The 18,669-nt window shown below is 46.3% G+C and overlaps 1 protein-coding gene across 1 annotated transcript in view; it reads right to left on the bottom strand.

The window, feature by feature from the left end:
- Positions 1-18,235, bottom strand: part of WASF2 (WASP family member 2) — a 90,440-nt gene extending 72,205 nt beyond the window's left edge. The window contains exon 1 of the mRNA XM_077337758.1: positions 18,000-18,235. The gene's annotated coding sequence lies outside the window, so the exon portion shown is untranslated. The remainder of the gene's footprint in view (positions 1-17,999) is intronic.
- Positions 18,236-18,669: the final 434 nt, after the last annotated feature.

The following is an 18,669-nucleotide window of genomic DNA, read 5'->3' on the forward strand; positions in this document are numbered from 1 at the left end:
GATTACTACTTTTAATAACTACAAATTCCATGCTATCCTCATTAAAACTATCATTAGATATTATTATTAGATATTACATGTAAATTGCATAATGTAAAATGCACGTGTAATTTCTTTTTAAAGGATTAAATCTTTTGTTTTTGTACCATTCCAGAAACAGTACATTTTTGGATATGCAAGATCTGTAGTGTGCATGGTTCAGAAACATATAAAGGATGTCCTGCAGGGAGAATCAGATGAGCCATGTATTTAGCATAGTTAAGAATTTGGTGATGGTTTTCAAATAATCTCCTCCAGCTTCCTGATTGGCTCTCTGAATACTTCCTGCTCCTTTGAACACACTTCGTTCTTGCTTGCCGACATAACAGAATGAATGCAAAACAGAACAATTAGGCTGCCAAGCCTCTCTTTCTCCCACCTCTTGCTACACAAAGTTGTTTCTATTCACAATAAAACTATTTTATTCTCTTAATCAGCACAGTGCTGCAATACCCTTTTGCAGATTTAAACTCTGCCAACAACCAGTTCTTTCCCCCCTCTCCTGTTTTTTCCCCCCTGTTTGAAGGCTGCATGTTTGCTCTCTACAGGCCTCAATGCAGCCAGGAAAAAGAATGAAGTTTCCCTACCCAACTTTGTGAAAATGACAAATATGAATCTCTTTCCCCACCCCCAACCATGTTGAACCCATGGGCATTTCTCGAAGGTTGAGAATGACTGGCAGACACCATCACAAAATGGCTGCCATCGGAGAGCAATTACAAAATGTCGAGAGGTTCCAAGACAAGCATCCAGCAAGAATGGATGCAGCCATTTCCAAATGAGCATGCCTGATGCAAACACAAAGATCATTCCTCCTGGATTCTTCTGAAGGGCCTTCTGCTCCAGTGAGGTGGAAGAAAGCCAGGACTGGGTCTTTGTTTTTCAGGGGGGGGGGGGGAGTAGATGCTAGGAAACACTTTGCTAAGTACCTTGGCTCCCTTGAGCCCTCCCCTCCATGTCTCACTTATATAATATTATATTATAACATAGAATAGAATAATCATATAGGTATTTTGGACAGATCCAACACATGAGGCTTGGCTTAAAACGACAGACCTGGTAGGAGCTGGCAGGTGCCACAAAAGAATATTAATGTTCCTCATTTGGTGTTAATTGCTATTGCTCTGTTCTCCATGAGAACCTGGAGAAGGTGACTCAATCAAGCCAGGTGCAGCAAGTGTGTTTCTCTTTCACTCTCTCTTTCTTACCTCCTTCCCTACTGCCTTTCTCTTCAGCAGGGACCCAAAACAGCTCACTTTCTTCTCCATTCTTCCCTTTTATCCTAAACAAGAACCCTGTGAGGGAGGAAGGTGAGGCTGAGAGTGTGTGACCGGCCCAAGGTCACCCAGCAAGCATCCATGACAGTGCAGTTTTGAGCTGGAACTCCCAGATCCTAGTCCAACAAAGCAACTGCACCACCATGTAGGTTTGAGCATGTGGGCAGAGATGTGTTTGCTGATCTGCCTTTGGGGTGCCAGATCTCTGTTTGGGGCTGTGACGGCAAGCAAAGGATTAATTGCCCTGAAGGCTTCTGCTTCTACTTGAGTTCCCTTTTGTAACTAAAGTAAATATTATCAAAACATCAGGCATGGGTTCTTTCATCCACAGGGAAACCATCCAGGTTACGCATATCGGAATATGCAAGATCTATAATGTGGTTGGTTCAAAAGCATATGAAGAATATCCCGCAGGGGGCATCAGAGGAGATGTGTATTTAGCATAGTTAGATTAGTAAATTCTGTTGTTTTTTTTTCAAATCATCTTCTCCAATGTCCTGACTGGTTCATTTGGAGACTTCCTGCTTCTTTCAGCACAGGCTGAATGAATTCAAAACAACAGGCAGGTAGTTGGGTCTCCCTCTCCTCTCTTTCTATACAAAGTTGTTTTTCTTCTAAATAAAACTATTTTATTCTTTTAAGCAGCTTTATATACTAAAACTTTGCCAACAATGCAGTCCCAGTTGCCGGCCTCTCCACACTTGGAGGACTTTGTTTTATCGTCTTTGTTTACATTTTTTCATTTATACTCTACTTTTCTCCCTCTTACATGACTTACATGCTCAAGGCGATTACAAAAGGCAGGGGAGAGGTCCAGGCTTGCTAGCAATCCAAAAAGCCTTTTCAGGCCACCTCATGAGAAACAGAGGCTTAATCAATAGCATCTAGCCCCCAAGTCCCACTGGCTGGTCACCCTCCAGGGGGATTTGCAAAGAAAGGTAATAGCAACTGAATTTACCTTTCAGCAGCCCGGCTCCTGCACTAGCAGACTTAGTTGAGTAGGTTCCCTCTTCTCTCACATGCCAGCCATTTTACTCTTTCAGCACACCAGCCACCCGTTGGCTTATAGCAGTTCTGCTAAAATTTGCACACCTATGTGTAAGGGCTGGCCTGCCCAAATTTTTATCCACTTCCCACCAGAAAGAATCAAAGAAGAACTGTTTCTTATGCCCTGCTCTTCACTACCCAAAGGAGTCCCAAAGCAGCTTACAAACATCGTTCCCTCCCTCTCCACACAACAGACATCCTGTGTGGCAGGTGGGGCTGAGAGAGCTCTGAGAGAACTGCTCTGCAAGAACAGCCCTAAGAAAAGAAGAGCTGTTTTTTAGGCCCGCTTTTCTCTGCCCAAAGGAGTCTCAAAGCAGCTTACAATTGCCTCTCCTTCCTCTCCCCCCAACAGACTGCCTGTGAGGTAGGTAAGGCTGAGAGAACTGTGACTGGCCAGCTGGCTGCATGTGGAGGAATGAGGAATCATGCCTGGTTTCATACCAGCCCTCCAATCCCCAATCTCAACACAATTTTTTTCTTGCAAATAAATGTGGGTAGGAGTACTGATTTTAATCTCCTGGGTCTACCAACCCCTCTTAGGCTGACAAGAGGCTGTAGCTCATTTCTAAGCAAATTCTGGGATATCACTACAGTATCAAATGGCCAATTATATTTTCACCAGCATGAGTGCCCATTTTTGCTTTGTGTTGGTCCATCTTGAGCAACCTGTAGTGGTTAGAGCAGGGGCCCCCTCAGGGATGCTCCTGGCAGCCACAGTGTCCAAGGACAGGAAGATTGGATCCAGACAGAGATCTACTGTTTCTGGGCATTTTGAAGCCATGGAAAACAATCTTGCCCCCACCCCCGAGTTTTCTTTCAGGAAAAAAATTGAAATGTTAAAAGCTGCAAATGGATGCACCCTATGCTTTCCTGGCTCCTATATCTTAATTTTTGCTATCCGGTTAGAGAGCTCAGTTATCAATGAAACTTTCAAGAATTTTCCTCTGAGCCTCCCTACCCTATCTCATTCTGATCTTTTTTTAGCTACTTGTTACCCAGTCTGTGGGTGAATGTGTCACAGTGGTTTGAGAAAGAGGTAAAAAGGTCAACCGCAAGGTCAAGCACATCAGGACCAAAGGACAACAGAAGGCATGCAACTGTTAAGAAGCAATGAAAGCCTGGTATGATCCCCTCAAGAAGACTAGGTATCCCCCTTCTAGGAGCACAAATGCATCTTGGATTTGAGAGCTTCCTGTGTCTACAGCACACCCACTTTGGCTTTGAAAGCATTCATTCAAAGCCAGAAGGCATTTCCTAGGAGCTTTTAAAAGTATACCCCTCCTCCAAATTTCCATCGGAAAAATGGGCTTGGGGAGGCCTCAGGGAGAAGGAAAAAAGACACCTGCACACCCTGAAATTTTCAATTTCCCTCCTTCGCCTTCACATCTCAAAGCCTAGACCAGGGATAGTCAAACTGTGGCCCTCCAGATGTCCATGGACTACAATTCCCAGGAGCCCCTGCCAGCGTTCGCTCCTGGGAATTGTAGTCCATGGACATCTGGAGGGCCGCAGTTTGACTACCCCTGGCCTAGACAGTACAGGGAGCCAGAGGGTTTCTGTTCAGTTCTTCTTCTAACACCAGTGCTGGAAACTGCCCCTGAATCCCCAGATCTCCCTATACCACAGCAATCTGCCTGCACATAAATTTGGCCCTTCTGTAGACCAAGTGCTGCCATGCTGGCTCTCAAGAGGTGGATTTGGGAACATCCTTGTGTCTACCATTAAATGGGCAGCCTCCTGTCCATGGTACTTACCTTGGGATAAGTCATTGTTTGCTATAATTAATGGGTTTCTTCCTTTTATTTTCATCCAAATATTGAAAGGCTTCAGAATAAAAATGCAAGAGAAACCACTGTCCCCCACAAAGGTATTCTTTTTCTGGCTCCCAAAGCTCTCCCTTTTCAGAGTTGCTAGTGCTCCTTTCAGTGACCTCACTTGGTGACAGAAACAAGGCAGGACTCTGGGGACGTGTGAGACGTGCATGGTTCACCAGGTAGACTCTCCTTCACAGCTTTTGAAGCAGCTTAGGTTTCTGTGGGATAAAGAACTCTGAAACTGAGTGACTGAAGGACGGGAAACCTGTTAGGAAGAGGGCAAAATCCAACAATTTGGCAAGGACTCTCAAAAGCGGTTTTCTCTCATCTGGGAGCAGATGACAAAGAGCTCTGTGGCACCTGAAAACCAGCCAAATAGGGTATTATGTGCAGAAATCTGTTACATCAGATGAAGGCTGCTTCTTGTGGCAACAGTTCTCTGCGTTACTATTGTTCCTGCTTCCAATTTAAAGGCACCCGCAATGGTAACAGGACATCCATGCAGCAATTTCCCCTACCCTCTCCTTGTCTCAACCTGCCGCGACTGCCTTTTCCCCAAAGTGACAATGGCTAGATCTGGCTGCTGTGGGTATTCTGTGCTGTGGCTGTGGTCCGGTAGCTTTAGTCCCTGATGTTTTGCTGGTAACTGTGGCTGGCATCTTCAGAGGTAGGACAGGGCAAGATTGGGGATCTCTCCATTCTATTTCCTACCTCTGAAGATGCCAGCCAAAGTTACCGGCAAAATATTAGGGACTAAAACTGCCCAAACATGGTCACACAGCCCAGAAAACCCACAACAGCCCATCGACTCAGGATTCCTTCAACAATTCAATTGCTTTATCACTACAGCCCAATAATGTTAGGATGATCTATTTCCAGAGTCTATTTACTCCTCTGGATTTCCTCCTTTCATTTTTCTTGAGCCCTTTTCATTGTGGAAATATTTTCTATAACAAATATTGCCAAAAATTTGTTAGAGACTTTTTCTCTGATGGCAAATCTGCTCAACATTCCAGGCAGCGGTTTGGCTTCTAAGTTGCCATTCTGTTGGCATAACAGCAATTCTACCAGCAGAATACAAGGGAAGGGAGAGCTGATTCCCCCTCCCCCTGCTGACCTTCCCTGGGTCATCCCCATACTGTTCCTGGGGGCTCACTGAGGCAAGCATAGTTTCAAGGGCACAGAGGCTGCTGCAGGTGGGACAGGAGGAAAAGAGGACTTCATTCAGCACAATTCTGCTTGTGCTTCTTAAGACCCAAGAGAGCATTAAGATGATGCTTGAACATCTTTCTCTCTCTTTCCCCATCCCCTTTTAACATCCAACCGGAGGAAGAGTTCTGCAGAACCTGAAAGCTTGCACAGTGTTTTGTAATATTTTGACGAAACAAAACATATTGTATGCAAATGTTTTGGGCTTTTTAAAAATAAGTTTTTGCACATTTATGTGCTTTTTATGATTCTATATTTTTTATTGACAGGTTGTAATGCTTCTTAATTTTAATTTTATGTTTGTATGTTTTTTATCTCGTTTCATTGTGAGTTTGCACGGGTGAGTTCCAGAAGAGATGGCATATACATGTGCTAAATAAAGAAATAAAAACACTTGCTTAGCTATTGGGGTTTTGTTAGAGATGCCAGCCTTCAGGGGGGATGTGGGATCCCCCGGAATTACAGCTCATTTTCTGGCAACAGAGATCAGTTCCCCTGTAGAAAATAATTGCTTAGAAGGTCAACTCTGTGGTATTTACCCCACTGAAGTATTGTACCAAACTAAGCACTCTGCAGGCTCCACCCCCAAAAGTCTCTGGGTTTTTCCCAACCTGGAATTGGCAACCCTGGGTTTTGCTGTGAAGACTGCTCTGCAGTCTTGGTCTGGAAACAATATTTCAGCCACACACGATATGCTTTGTGTCATTCACCCAACCCCAAGACTGGTATTAGGCCTGAGAGGAAACCCTTGCAAAAAGACTCAGACACACATTCCTTCTGCCTTCAGTGCCTTTGCTGCAATAGTGAAGAAATACGTCAGAGGCACATGAGGCCTTCGCATCTCTCCCACGTGACCCCCATGCAGAGGCCAATTCACACATCACAGAGGAAACAGACTGCATCAGATTGTGTTAGACATAATACTGGCGAATGTGAGGTTGTGCATTGTCCTGGGTCCCATCATATTCAGTGCCCCATTCATCTGTGCCACTTTTCCAACCAGAAGGAGTACTGAATGGAGGACTAGCTGCTGCTATTTGGCCTGTAGGAGAAACCCATAAACATCCCAGACTGGGCATGTGAGAGGAATTACAAGTCTTCTCCAGATTAAATGGATCAGTTCCCCTGGAGAAAATGGCTGCTTTGGAGGGTGGACTTCATAGCATTATATTCCACTGAGAGCACCCCCTCCCCTTGCTCCAATTCCCACCCACTCCTGGATCCACCCCCAAAATCTCCAGGTGTTTCCCAAGCATCTTTTTTTCTTTTTCTCCCTGTAGCTTCAATTCCACTTCAGGGAGAAGACAGCCCATTCTGCCTCCACCTTTCCAGAGGCAACACGCAGGAGACAAACTCTAGAGGAAGATAATGCAGCCAGCCCCTTCAGATGGATCAGCAACGCCCCAGGCCCCCCCCCCTTTCTCATTCTGCCGCAGATCTCTGCTCCGACCCGTTCCCCAAGCTGCAAAGCTTTCTGGGCTGTTGGCCTAATAAAGATTTTTAGTCAATGAAACGTGCTGTTTTTCAACAATGGTTAATCAATGAATCGACAGATTAAAACAGCCAAATGGCTCGGGGCCACAGCAGGCAGCAGGAGAGTGACCAGACAGCAGGGAGGACAGGATTCCTTTCCTTTTAATGGCAGAAGAAGGGATTTTTGACAGAGACACTTTATCATGTCACGGTGCTGCAAGGGCGATGAAAGTGGCCCCAGCCCAAATTCTCCTCTTCAGCTGGAGTCCCCAGTCCAGAGTGGGGAGGTGGCTGTGTTCGCCTGTTGCGGCAAGAACAAAACAGAGTCTTGCAGAGCCTTAAAAACGAACACATTTACTCTTGCTAAAACTTTGGCGGCCTTAAGCCTCAAACCCTCATTGTCAGATTCATGAACTTCATTCTCACTAAATTAGGCTGCAGGGGATCTACTCAAGACACAGCTATTGAATGCTGTGATTTACATCTGGAGCTGCAGCTCCCAGTATGGCTCAGTCTGAAACCAAATAGGGCTTGAAAAAAAAAAGACAATGAAATATTTAAGTTAAGGACTGTTGGACAAGCAGGTTGGATGGTTGAATCACCAGGATATGAAGGGAATGACAGGCAGAGATTCTTATGGGACTAAAGGGCTTCTTAGAGATGCTTAGAGAGGTGAACCGATGCCAAGAATCCAAGGGGGAGCTATGTGCGGCTTTATGCTCACCCACTAAAACAATCGGGCAGGGTGCTGCGGTGTATATTCTTCCTTTGTAAAGGCTTGTGGAAAAGCCCTGTTTTAATGTGCCATGGATCTACAGAAACCTGGGACCATGAGAGTGAAGGGCCTGTGACACCAGCTTTCTTGGGTACACCTGAGACTGGTCACTGGCATTCATCAGTGCAAAAGAACGCCCCTCCCACACACACACACACACACACCCTCGACTTCCTCAAGGAATGCCAAGCCAGGAGAAGGAGGGCTGGGATGCTGTGGCGGCAGAAGTTCCTAACAGCGCAATCTGAAGACAATTGACTGAGAAAGGGGGAACTTTGCTTTGAATCGCTAGTCTAGCGTATCAAGACATCCCACGGCTCTTGTGGAAGGCTGGGTGACCTTGGCCAATGAGTTTGGGGAAGATAAAACTGGGAGAAACAGGCAGACCATCACATGCTGCTTGGAGCAAGGGTGCACGAGGCAGTGGCCAAACACACAGTCTCCTTTCTCTCTCATGGAATATCTTAAGAACGGAATGAAGTTCAGCAGTGCTGCCCATGGATAGATTCAGGTGAGGCTTCAGGGTGCCACTGGACTCCCACTTTGCTCTAATGGGCCAAGGGACCAAGCCCTATGAAGATAGGTTGAGGGACTTGGGAATGTTCAGCCTGGAGAAAAGGAGGTTGAGAGGGGACATGATAGCCCTCTTTAAGTATTTGAAAGGTTGTCACTTGGAGGAGGGCAGGATGCTGTTTCCGTTGGCTGCAGAGGAGAGGACACGCAGTAATGGGTTTAAACTACAAGTACAACGATATAGGCTAGATATCAGGAAAAAAATGTTCACAGTCAGAGTAGTTCAGCAGTGGAATAGGCTGCCTAAGGAGGTGGTGAGCTCCCCCTCACTGGCAGTCTTCAAGCAAAGGTTGGATACACACTTTTCTTGGATGCTTTAGGATGCTTAGGGCTGATCCTGCGTTGAGCAGGGGGTTGGACTAGATGGCCTGTATGGCCCCTTCCAACTCTATGATTCTAATGCTACCAGTGCCCCATGATAGTAGTCCAAAAGAAGAGGAAGAATTGGTTTTATACCCCACTTTTCACTACCCAAAGGAGTCTCAAAGCAACTTACAATCGCCTTCCCTCCCTCTCCCCACAACAGACACCCTGTGAAGTAGGTGGGGCAGAGAGAGCCCTGACAGGACTGCCTTGTGGAAACAGCACTATCGGGGCTGTGGTAAGCACAAGGTCACCCAGTTGGCTGCATGTGGAGGAGCAGGGAATTAAACCCGCTTCTCCAGACTAGAAGCCGCTGCTCTTAACCACTACACCAAACTTACTCTTTTACTCTCACAAACACCCCTCTGCGATTGCTTTGGTGGCCAACACTTGATTAGCCCAAGGGCATCCAGCAAGCTTCCATGGGACAGTGAGGACTCCAGCCAAAGTCAACCAGGTCCTCGGCTGACAGTCTATCCTCATTCAGTTCTTAATGGGCGGGGGGGGGGGGGACCCTGCCTCTCCAGAGATTTGCTCCAGGTGTCTCAAAAACACAAAACCGAACAGATTTTAAAAATAGGCCAAAGCATAAAAACCAACCACCCAACCCTCCCAAAAGCAAGCCAGAGCATAAAAAGTGTAAAGTAAAATGGAATGGGCAAGCTCTGCAGTGTGCCTGAATCAACGGAATCAGAAGAACCTCTACAGGGGGCATCAAGAGAGAGGTGTATTTGGCATGTTAGCTTAGGAACTTCCTGATGTTTTCTCAGATAATCTTCTCTAGTGTCCTGATGGGCTCTTTGGAGGCTTTCTGCTCCTTTGAGCACATTTCCTCCCTGCTTGCCTCCACAACAGACCAAACAAAGGCAGCAGAACAGTTAGCTGGGACTCTTTCTCTACAAAATGGTTTCATTTCTAAATAAAAACTATTTTATACTTTTAAGCAGCCCGTGCAGGTTGAAACCCTGCCAATGAAAAACATTCCCGGGCTACAGCAGACCATAAACACATGTTTTAAAGATCAAATCCCTTTGTTAAAAGCTTTCGTATTACTTCTGTGCTTCTGAAGAACTGAAACTTTTGCAAGGAACTTTTGCAAGGGTGTCATAGAATCACAGAATCATAGAATTGGAAGGGACCTCATGTGTCTGTTGCGGGGAGTGGAAGGGAAAGTGATTGTAAACTGCTTTGAGACTCCTTCAAGCAGGGAAAAAGCAGGGTATAAAAACCAACTCTTCTTCTTCTAAAATGGAGAGGACAACCACATCAACTGCTTTGGGTCCCTACTGGGGAGAAAGGAAGTAAACAAATGAACATCTGACATTTAAAGTGTTTGCCACTGTGCAATGTTATTGTCGTTTATTTATATATGTTTATCTATGGTTCTGGCTTTATTTCTATCCCTAAAGTCTTGCTAGAAACCCATTTTTGCAAAGAAAAATAAAATGTGGGGAGGAATAAGGTGAGGAGGAGGGATCTGAATCAGTTTGAAATGTTAAGAGTCAGGGATGGAGAAAGCAGCCTGAGATTGGCTGGAGCATAAGGGGAGAGTAAGCTGCAAAGCAGGGGTGGGTGGAAACTGCTGGCCTTTCTGTGTCTGTGGCTGGGCCTTGTTGTGGAGCAGTCTAGCCTCGCCTCTTATGAGACAAGGGCACCGCCTTCCCCTGTGCTACCTGGAAGGAGACATAATGCAATTTACTTTTGGAGAATCATAAAGTGTGAATGGTGATAATGTACATTAAGTGGCAGGCAGTTTCCCCAGTGCATTTTTAAGGCACTTTGCGATGCATGTCTGATTTCAGCCCAAGGCCTCAGCCTCTTTCGAAAGCAATCTACTTGGAGTAGCATTTTGGTGAGCATAATCAAGTGAGCTGGGATCTGCCTTTCAGTATGTCATGTGTACCTGTTGTTGCTGTTTTTAATTGAATTTCTACCTCTTTATGAATGGAACCTCCCCCCATATACACACAAGCCTCTGAATGAAGAAAAACGTTTTACAGTAAAATAGAAAGAACTAAAGTATATATCTATATCTATTACTACAAACGTTTGATACTATTTTGTCTCTCAGTAAATGAAATTTGGCAGATGTCTGATGAAGCAAACAGCAGATAAGTCACGTTTTGTGGTTGCCAAACTTCCCTTTAAGACATTGGCATGATGTAGGGCAGTGGTCCCCAATCCCCGGTCTGGGGACTGGGACCAGTCCATGGATCAGTCAGTACCGGGCCGCAGCTCCTCCTCATCCTCCTCCCCGGCTCCTGCCTCGGGGGCTGCCCTGCCACTCTGCAGCGGGTTCACCTTTGGTGTTCTCCAGCGGCCACCATGGCTGGGGCCCCCCTCGGCATGGCACTGTGCAGGTGCTGCTGGCATCGCCCCCCCCCGCAGGCGACGGGAAGTCAGGGGCACCGGCGGGAAAGCAAGTGGAGCAGGGGCTCAGGCAGCGGTGGCGACGTCCCTCGGCAAAAGACTACCCCCCCGGGCCTCAGTAAAATTGTCAAGCATTGACCAGTCCTCAGTGATAAAAAAAATTGACTCCCCCTGATGTAGGGCACAGGGTAGGTCTAGGACCTGGAACAACGAGGTTTGAATTCCCAACGTGCCATGAAAACTCAGCAGGTGTTCTTGGATCTGTTCCCTCCTTCAGCCTAATCTAAGGCAACTCATAATCATTTTGTTGTGAGGCTAAAGTGGAACAGGGGAGTTGCTTTGAGCCCCAATTAGGAAGAAAAGGAGGACATGATTTTTTTTTAAATCCATATCTCCTATTGCTTCTTTTCTTTTCTTTTTTTGGCCTTTATTTGTCTGCAGTAATGTAATCAGCATTTTAAAACTTTCCGTGTTCGAGGAGAGAATCAACAATTAAAATCATGCATTAAAATCCACCTCTTTAATTCAATAACTACGGGATTTTCGACCCGTTAAATTTAGTGGAATGCTTACCTTATGTAGTCATGATATTCTGGCCCCTCCATATGATGTCGCTGATATCCAGCATCTGGGCAGCAAACAGCTCACTACATCCTCCATTTTAAAGCACTAGTTGGGGAATCGCATAAAGTGGATTCCCCAATCTATTTAGTGAGAGCTACTGGAGAGCAACCAGCAGGCAACCAGCAGAGGGAAGGTATGGAGGCTCAAACGTACTAAAGGCGCCTGCCTTGTCCTGCCCTTGCACCCAACTCCCTCTCCCTTGTTCCCCAGGACAGGAATGTCTTTTCTTTAAATGGCTAACTTCCTGGAGCAACGAATAGGCAGACAAGCGTGCAGGTGATGTCAGAAATAAAATAATTTTTTCAAAGTTGTAACACAAAGCATGCCTCTCTAAAGTTTTCTCCCCGCCCCCCAAATGCAGAACCGAGATTAATTTTTAAAAGTATCAAAGGACTCATGATTCCATAAGGAATCCCGTTCAAAAAGCACCATGCATCTATGATTAAATGCATAGGTGTTTAAACGGTGAACTATGAATTTAAAAAAAAGATTAGCGGTCATTGCAGGACCTTTAACACATGAAGAAAGGAGATTGGTTGCCTGGATTGATTGACGGGCAGAAGAGAATTGTGTGTAAAGCACGTTGCTCTCTTCCACCATTTCCAGCAGCAGTCATGGAGGGTGAGAAGCGCCAAAAGGTGGCAGACAAGAGTGAGACAGCAAAAAGGTGAGGAGTAATATTATTTTTACCGATGTGTGGAAATGCCCCTAGTCTTTCACAATGCATACAGTTCTAAAAGCCTCTCCTCCGGCTTAAGCAGCATAGGAATACAAGAAGATGTGTGTTTGTGTGTGTGTGCATGCATGCCAATGTTGACAGTCACTGAGTTTTCCTGCTCTGGCCAAGCAAGTGGAAGAAAAAGGCAGGTGTGAAAGGAATTGACTGGGGAACAAGAAAAACAACACCATTTGCAGGGCTCAGCAGCCTGCTTACAACCAGCCTTGCCTTTTCTTTAGGCGCTTTGTCTTCCTGAAGCTGCCTCCCCCACCCCTTTGGCACTCCCTGACTGGCAACTGATTTCAAAAGGGCAAAGCAGGTCGCACTACACCCAGTGAGTCTGGCCTACAGTGTGCGCAGAGGTAGGTAAGGAACAGTCTCTAAGGACAAGGCTGCAGGGCCACATTTGGCTGCTGTCTCCTGAGAAAATCACAGCAAAGAATTACACAACACAACTGGCATTCAGAAGAGATGGGGAAACACATAAGCCAAGGGTGGACAAACTGTGGCTGTCCGGATATCCACGTACTACAATGACCATGAGCCCCTGCCACTGACTTCCAACCTCTAGGAAAAGTGGGACATATTTAATAGTAGGTTCCATGGAGGCAACTGTTTTTGCAGTGGGAAATAGACATGATCCACAGCCAGTCCCCAGCATGTTCTTCTACAGGGGTAGTCAAACTGCAGCCCTCCAGATGTCCATGGACTACAGAGAATGCTGGCAGGGGCTCATGGGAATTGTAGTCCATGGACATCTGGAGGGCCGCAGTTTGACTACCCCTTTTCTACATGATGCAGTGTAGAAGCCATCCAAACCCCATTGGCAGTGGGACAACTCTGCCACTCCTGTAAAACCAGTATCCATAACAGAACACAAAAAAAAAGATGTGTACAGGACAGGGATTGGTTTCTCTGCCATGCCACCTCCAAATCTTTGATATATTGTCACCCGGAGACAGCCTCAGAAATAAAGGCGTGTTTGCTAGACATTCAAAGAGAGTGTTCATATGAGCTACAGAATTCACTTATAGAATTCATGCCCATAAGATGTGGTGATGCTCACCAGCATACTTTTAAAAATGCATGCAGGCAAGGCTGGAATCAAGGACAATAGCTTAAGTGCACTATAACGCCACATGCTGGAGTTCTCTATCTGAAGAATCAGGTACTGGGGACAGACCCTGTGCTCAGTTTGGCGGCCTCTCAGCAGCATCCAAGTAGCCCCTGTTGATGCTGTGGATAGCTTTGGAACTTGGACACAGAGTGGTAGGCCAACCACAAAGTGACTGCTGTGGAAGATGGAGTCAATCACCAAATGGAGCCATAAGAGGCGGAGCCAACCACAAAAGTTCAGGAAGTGAGGTTCTGTGTAACTCTAATTGTAACTTTTCAACAGCACGACGCAGTGTTTAAAGAGTGGTGGACAATAATCTGCAGAACCAGGTTTGATTTCCCACTCCTGAATATGCAGTTACCTTTGTGACCTTGGCCCAGTTACAGTTCTCTCAGAGCTCTCTCAGTCCCACCTATCTCACAGGGTACCTGCTGTGGGGAGAGGAAGAGAAGGCAACTGTAAGCCACTCCTGGTAATGAAAAGTGGGGTACAAAAACAAACCTTCTAATCTGGTGGAGGAATCCTAATGAAATCATGGGGCTGACAAGGCTTGCACAGAGGATTTTCACGCAGCATAAAAGCCAACCACTGCTGCTCCTCGAGTGCACAAAGGTCTTGGAGCTGCTGGCTCTGCCTTATCAGTATGATCAGTGGCACTCCTGCAAACACAGCACAGCATTCCTCCTGCAGCCCTGGAAGCTCCCTGGCTAGACAGGTCATTCATTACGGGCAGAGGAAGTTGTGGATGCAGAGAAACAAAATCCTCCCCTCCCTCCCTCTCAGCCCAGGAGTAACCCGCACCTCCTGCTTCATGGCAGCCCGGCCAGAGGTCACATATCAGAGACTCATCGCTAAAAATATGGCAGGATCAGCACTAGCTTCCTGTTTGCACGACAGATTTCATAAAGGTTGGGTGAACATAGATTCACGTGGGTAGCCGTGATGGTCTACATGCACAGGCTGATGGACACACAGCCCACGAAAACATCATTGCCAGATGCAGCAGAACAAGTTTAGAGTCCAGTGGCAATGGAATAAAACTGTGTTGGTCTTACAGGTGCTGCTGGACACTAAATTTGTTTGGTGAACATGTTTGACAGTCAAACCTCTATTGCATTCAGGTGTGAGTTGGGTCTCTATTTGGGGTCTGTTCAAGTTGATGCTGAGGGACACAGTTACCTGCTCAACAACTTTGCATTGGGTTTTTGCCAAGCTGCACATGCATGAAAAGACTGCCAATCCACAGAGAGTGGCAATCATTAATGCTGCTGACTACACAGATGAACACGGAACACTAGGGGCCATTCCACACAGTGCTAATGTAACTGTTGTGTAATGCTATTTTTTAACATTCTGCACGACGTTGTACACAATCCACAACATTCCTGCAACACTCCTTCAAAAAGCACTTCAATGTAGCGCTTTTCGGGGAATCGTCAAAAGCGGATTCCTCCTAAAAAAAACTGCTCCACTCCTGAGAATAACCTGCAACACATCCAAAAAAGACATGTGCATTCTCAATATAGCAGTAGAAAGAATGTCCCTCCCTAGCTCTCGCCCCCGAGCTTCCGGAGACGCAATCGACATTTTCCCCCCTTAAACCGGCGAAAGCAACAAATAAGCGAGGCTTCTTCGGCTGAAATCCCTCCACAAGCAATTCAGAAGTGCTTAACAGTAAAAGAAAAAAGAAAAAAAAAAGAAAAGCTCCCTTCTGCAATTGTATTTAAAGTTTCCAAGCACAATACAGCCCCCTGTTCAACACTGCCCGTAATTTTGGCCAGAAACTGCACCCATGGGGGGGAGGTGGATTTTTTTTTTTTTTTACTTGAGGAGCGTGTAAACAATTAAGCGCCAGCTCCTATGCCAGCAAAAAAGGTCTTTCCGAGACATCGAATGAACAAATATTCGTTGCTACTGGTGTTTTGGGTTTTTTAAAAAACATTTTTTAAAGGGAAAGGGGCTTTTCGGGAGCATGAACACCTTTCATTGGCTGTTCTGTTTGATTGATGGCCGGGGGCGGGAAGAAGTGAGGAAAAATATCGCCTTCTTTGTTGCGATTCTGGCAAGACCGGAAACTTGTGGGTAACGAAAACAGCGCTAGTGGGAGAGCCTTTTTTTCAGTAGGAATAGCTGTGCGCATTATTAAGACCTGCCGCTAATAATTGTAGCGCTTTACAATAGCGCTTACATTTGGCTACATAGGGGGTTGTGCGGAATGGCCCTTGGATTCTTTTCCTTAATAGAGCATTCATTTCTGACCAATTCAGATGATTTGCAACTGATTTCACTGTCTACTTAAACCATTGTTGGCTGAGGTGAGCAGCAGCCAAACTAGAGGTCGGCAAGCAGAAACGTGCAAGAACACTGGGGCACAAAAAGCCAACTGCATTGTACTGTTGGGCAGGAAGACTTCAAGCCACCAGCCAAACAACCATGCACAGGCTGATGGACACACAGCCCACGAAAACATCATTGCCAGATCGCAACAGACAAACAGGATGTGGGCCAAAGCAGGGGGTGTTTGAGCATCCCCAGCCACTGAATTAATCAAACAATGCCTTGGGCAGAGTCAACATGAATCTATCCCTCTCAACTGGCACCTTCCAAAAAGAGGAGAAAAGACACAGAACTGCCTTTGCTCGTCTAGAGTATAGTCTCTACCTATTCTACATTTAGCAGAGACTCCTAGAAAAGCTCAAAATGAAGGCACAAAAGCCATGGTCTTCTCCTGGATTCATTGTTCCCAACACTTGCTACTCAGAATTAAACTGTCTTTCTGTGATCATAATCAAAATGAGACAATTCGGACAAAATGTGACAACCAGCCACAAATTAAAGAACAGATCTAAAAATGCAGACTGCAATGGTTTGGCCATATCTGCATAACAGACACCAGCAGACTGCCTCGTAAACTCCTGTGGTGAGGACAACCAACTGAATGGAAGATCCAACGACTGGCACCAATGAAAACACGGCTTAAACAGATCAAGGAAGACCTTAGAAACCAGCGATTGACTATCCATATGGCCAAAACTACTGCCACAATCACCAAGAGTGGAAACATATTATAAACAGGGCAAAAACTCCAGCAGCACCTACAGCAGCTTATTGATTGAGAGGACAACCTGTTCCACCAATCACCAGCTGAAGGATACAAAGAAGAAGACTGTCTTTCAATATCATAGCTAATAACCACTGCTCTGTGGTTGTAATCTCCAGCAGCATGGCATCAGTGATGCAGAAAACTGCATTCATATCACATGCACATTGTGTATGTCTGTGACGGGACACAGGCCGAGTAACACCCGTCAACGTTCCAAGTATGAGAATGAGCATGCGGGTAGAAATACTAGAGTAGGGTTGAGCGCTTCAGTGTGCTTCAGCTGGTCAGCGAGCACCAATGCCCAAGGTGGCCAGCGCAGCAGCGCAGAAGAGAGGGGCAGCGGTAGCACTCTAGCAGGTGCCTGCATGCAGGTGCAGAACTCTGTGCCTGCGTGCAGGTGCCGGCTAGCGTGCTGCCTCCCCTTTCCTCTGCACTGCTGGCCAGCTCGGGCATTAGTGCTCGTCAGTGTGGCCGAAGCGCCCTGGAGCACTCAACCCTATACTAGAGCCCTGATTCCCACTGCGGTGTCCATGGTGTTAAATCCATGGGTTCAGGAACACACAGGCACTGGAATCATTGTAGCATTTTATTGGTGCCAGAACTTACTTTATTATTTATTTATTAACTAGCTTCAAAGCCTGTTCCTAAGAATGGGCCTTGAAAGGGCCCCCTCCTTTGGTCCTCGGCCAGGCAGCTTAAGGTGTCTTTAGGCCACAATTCGCTGCCAGATCAAGTGGGGTGGGCGGGGGCTGGCCAGCTCATTAGCAGGCCCGGGACAGAGCTCCTTAGCAGGCAGTCAGCAGGCCGAGAGACCCTCATTAGCAGGGCTAGCCTAGCAGGCCAAGAGGCCCTCATTAGCAGACCCTGAGGCGTGTCTGAGAACAAAGAGGCTAGAGTCCAGGGACAGAGGGCGGGAGCTGCAGGGGCAGGGCCAATCGGGGTGTAGCCAACTTTGCTGGCTTCAGCCTGATTGACGCTATTCCAATTTGGACAGCCGGACACATTCCACCCCCCAGGCTGTTTCACAAATATATAGAGGAACCATGCATAAGGATTATTAATTGGATTTCTATATGGCCACTCCCAGGCCAGATGGCTTGTGGCGGTTTATAAGCATAATAAAACACTAAAACCCCATAGGATGGCAACTATACAAATTACAGAAAAAAGATCAAATTTAGCATAGATGGCAACAGTAACTAACCTCTATAGACCCTTATTCCTCAACTAATCTGTTCTGAGTTGTATATCTAAGCAGGTGTAAATCAAAGGAGCAATTATTAGCCCGGTTGGGGGGGTCCAGATTTCACAAGGATGGGGGGGGGGACCTGCTCTTATTAACCCGGCATTTGGCCCAGCCTCAACCAAAAGCTTGGCAGAAGAACTCCACCTTGCAGGCCCTGAGGAACAAGTAGTGCCAAGACTGCACTGGGGAAACCCCACAACAACCCCCCCCCCAAATATATATTTACAAATGTAGGACAATGGATCACTCACAGCTGTGATGGATCACTCGATTGGATCACCGAAGGATCTTACTGCTAGCAGTCCAATTGGGTTGCGGCTAGGCTGTTTGAATCCACTGGCTTCTGTGGGGAAGCTGCTTCTGAGCCAATCAGAGGTTGTGGATCTCACTCCTGCCTCAGACTTCAAGCTCGGTTCTCACAGGAGGCTCATGTTTTGGGCTGATGTCTTTCCTGGAAATTGCTTGCTTGTTCCATAAAACAGTTTTTCCTTAAAACAAAGAAACAATCCTGATCTTCCTCTACCTCACAGGAGTCGGAAATGCTTCAGAAAAAGACCTCAAGAGGGATTACTTTTGGGTCTGCAGGGAACGCCCAGTTGGAAACAACGCTTGTCATATGGAGATATTGACTTTGATCCTTCCAACATTTTGTGATCCCCCTCCCCCCATAGCTATTTTGTGATTTGTCCCATGGTGGCCATTTTATGCAGAATTCTCATGAATTCCAATAGTGTCCACAGACTGCAAATTTGGGGCCTCTTGTCATACAGCCTTTCAAGGTTTCCAGTTTGATGTGGCAAATCCTAACAACCACAGTAGGCCAACCATAACTGATGGTGCATACTGCAAATTTAGTAGCACAAAAGCAGTGCTGCACACTACTGGCACTCCACTTCTGTAGATGACCCTATTGCTTGGGTC

Source organism: Paroedura picta, chromosome 5, assembly GCF_049243985.1.
Source record: "Paroedura picta isolate Pp20150507F chromosome 5, Ppicta_v3.0, whole genome shotgun sequence".
Taxonomy (NCBI): domain Eukaryota; kingdom Metazoa; phylum Chordata; class Lepidosauria; order Squamata; family Gekkonidae; genus Paroedura; species Paroedura picta.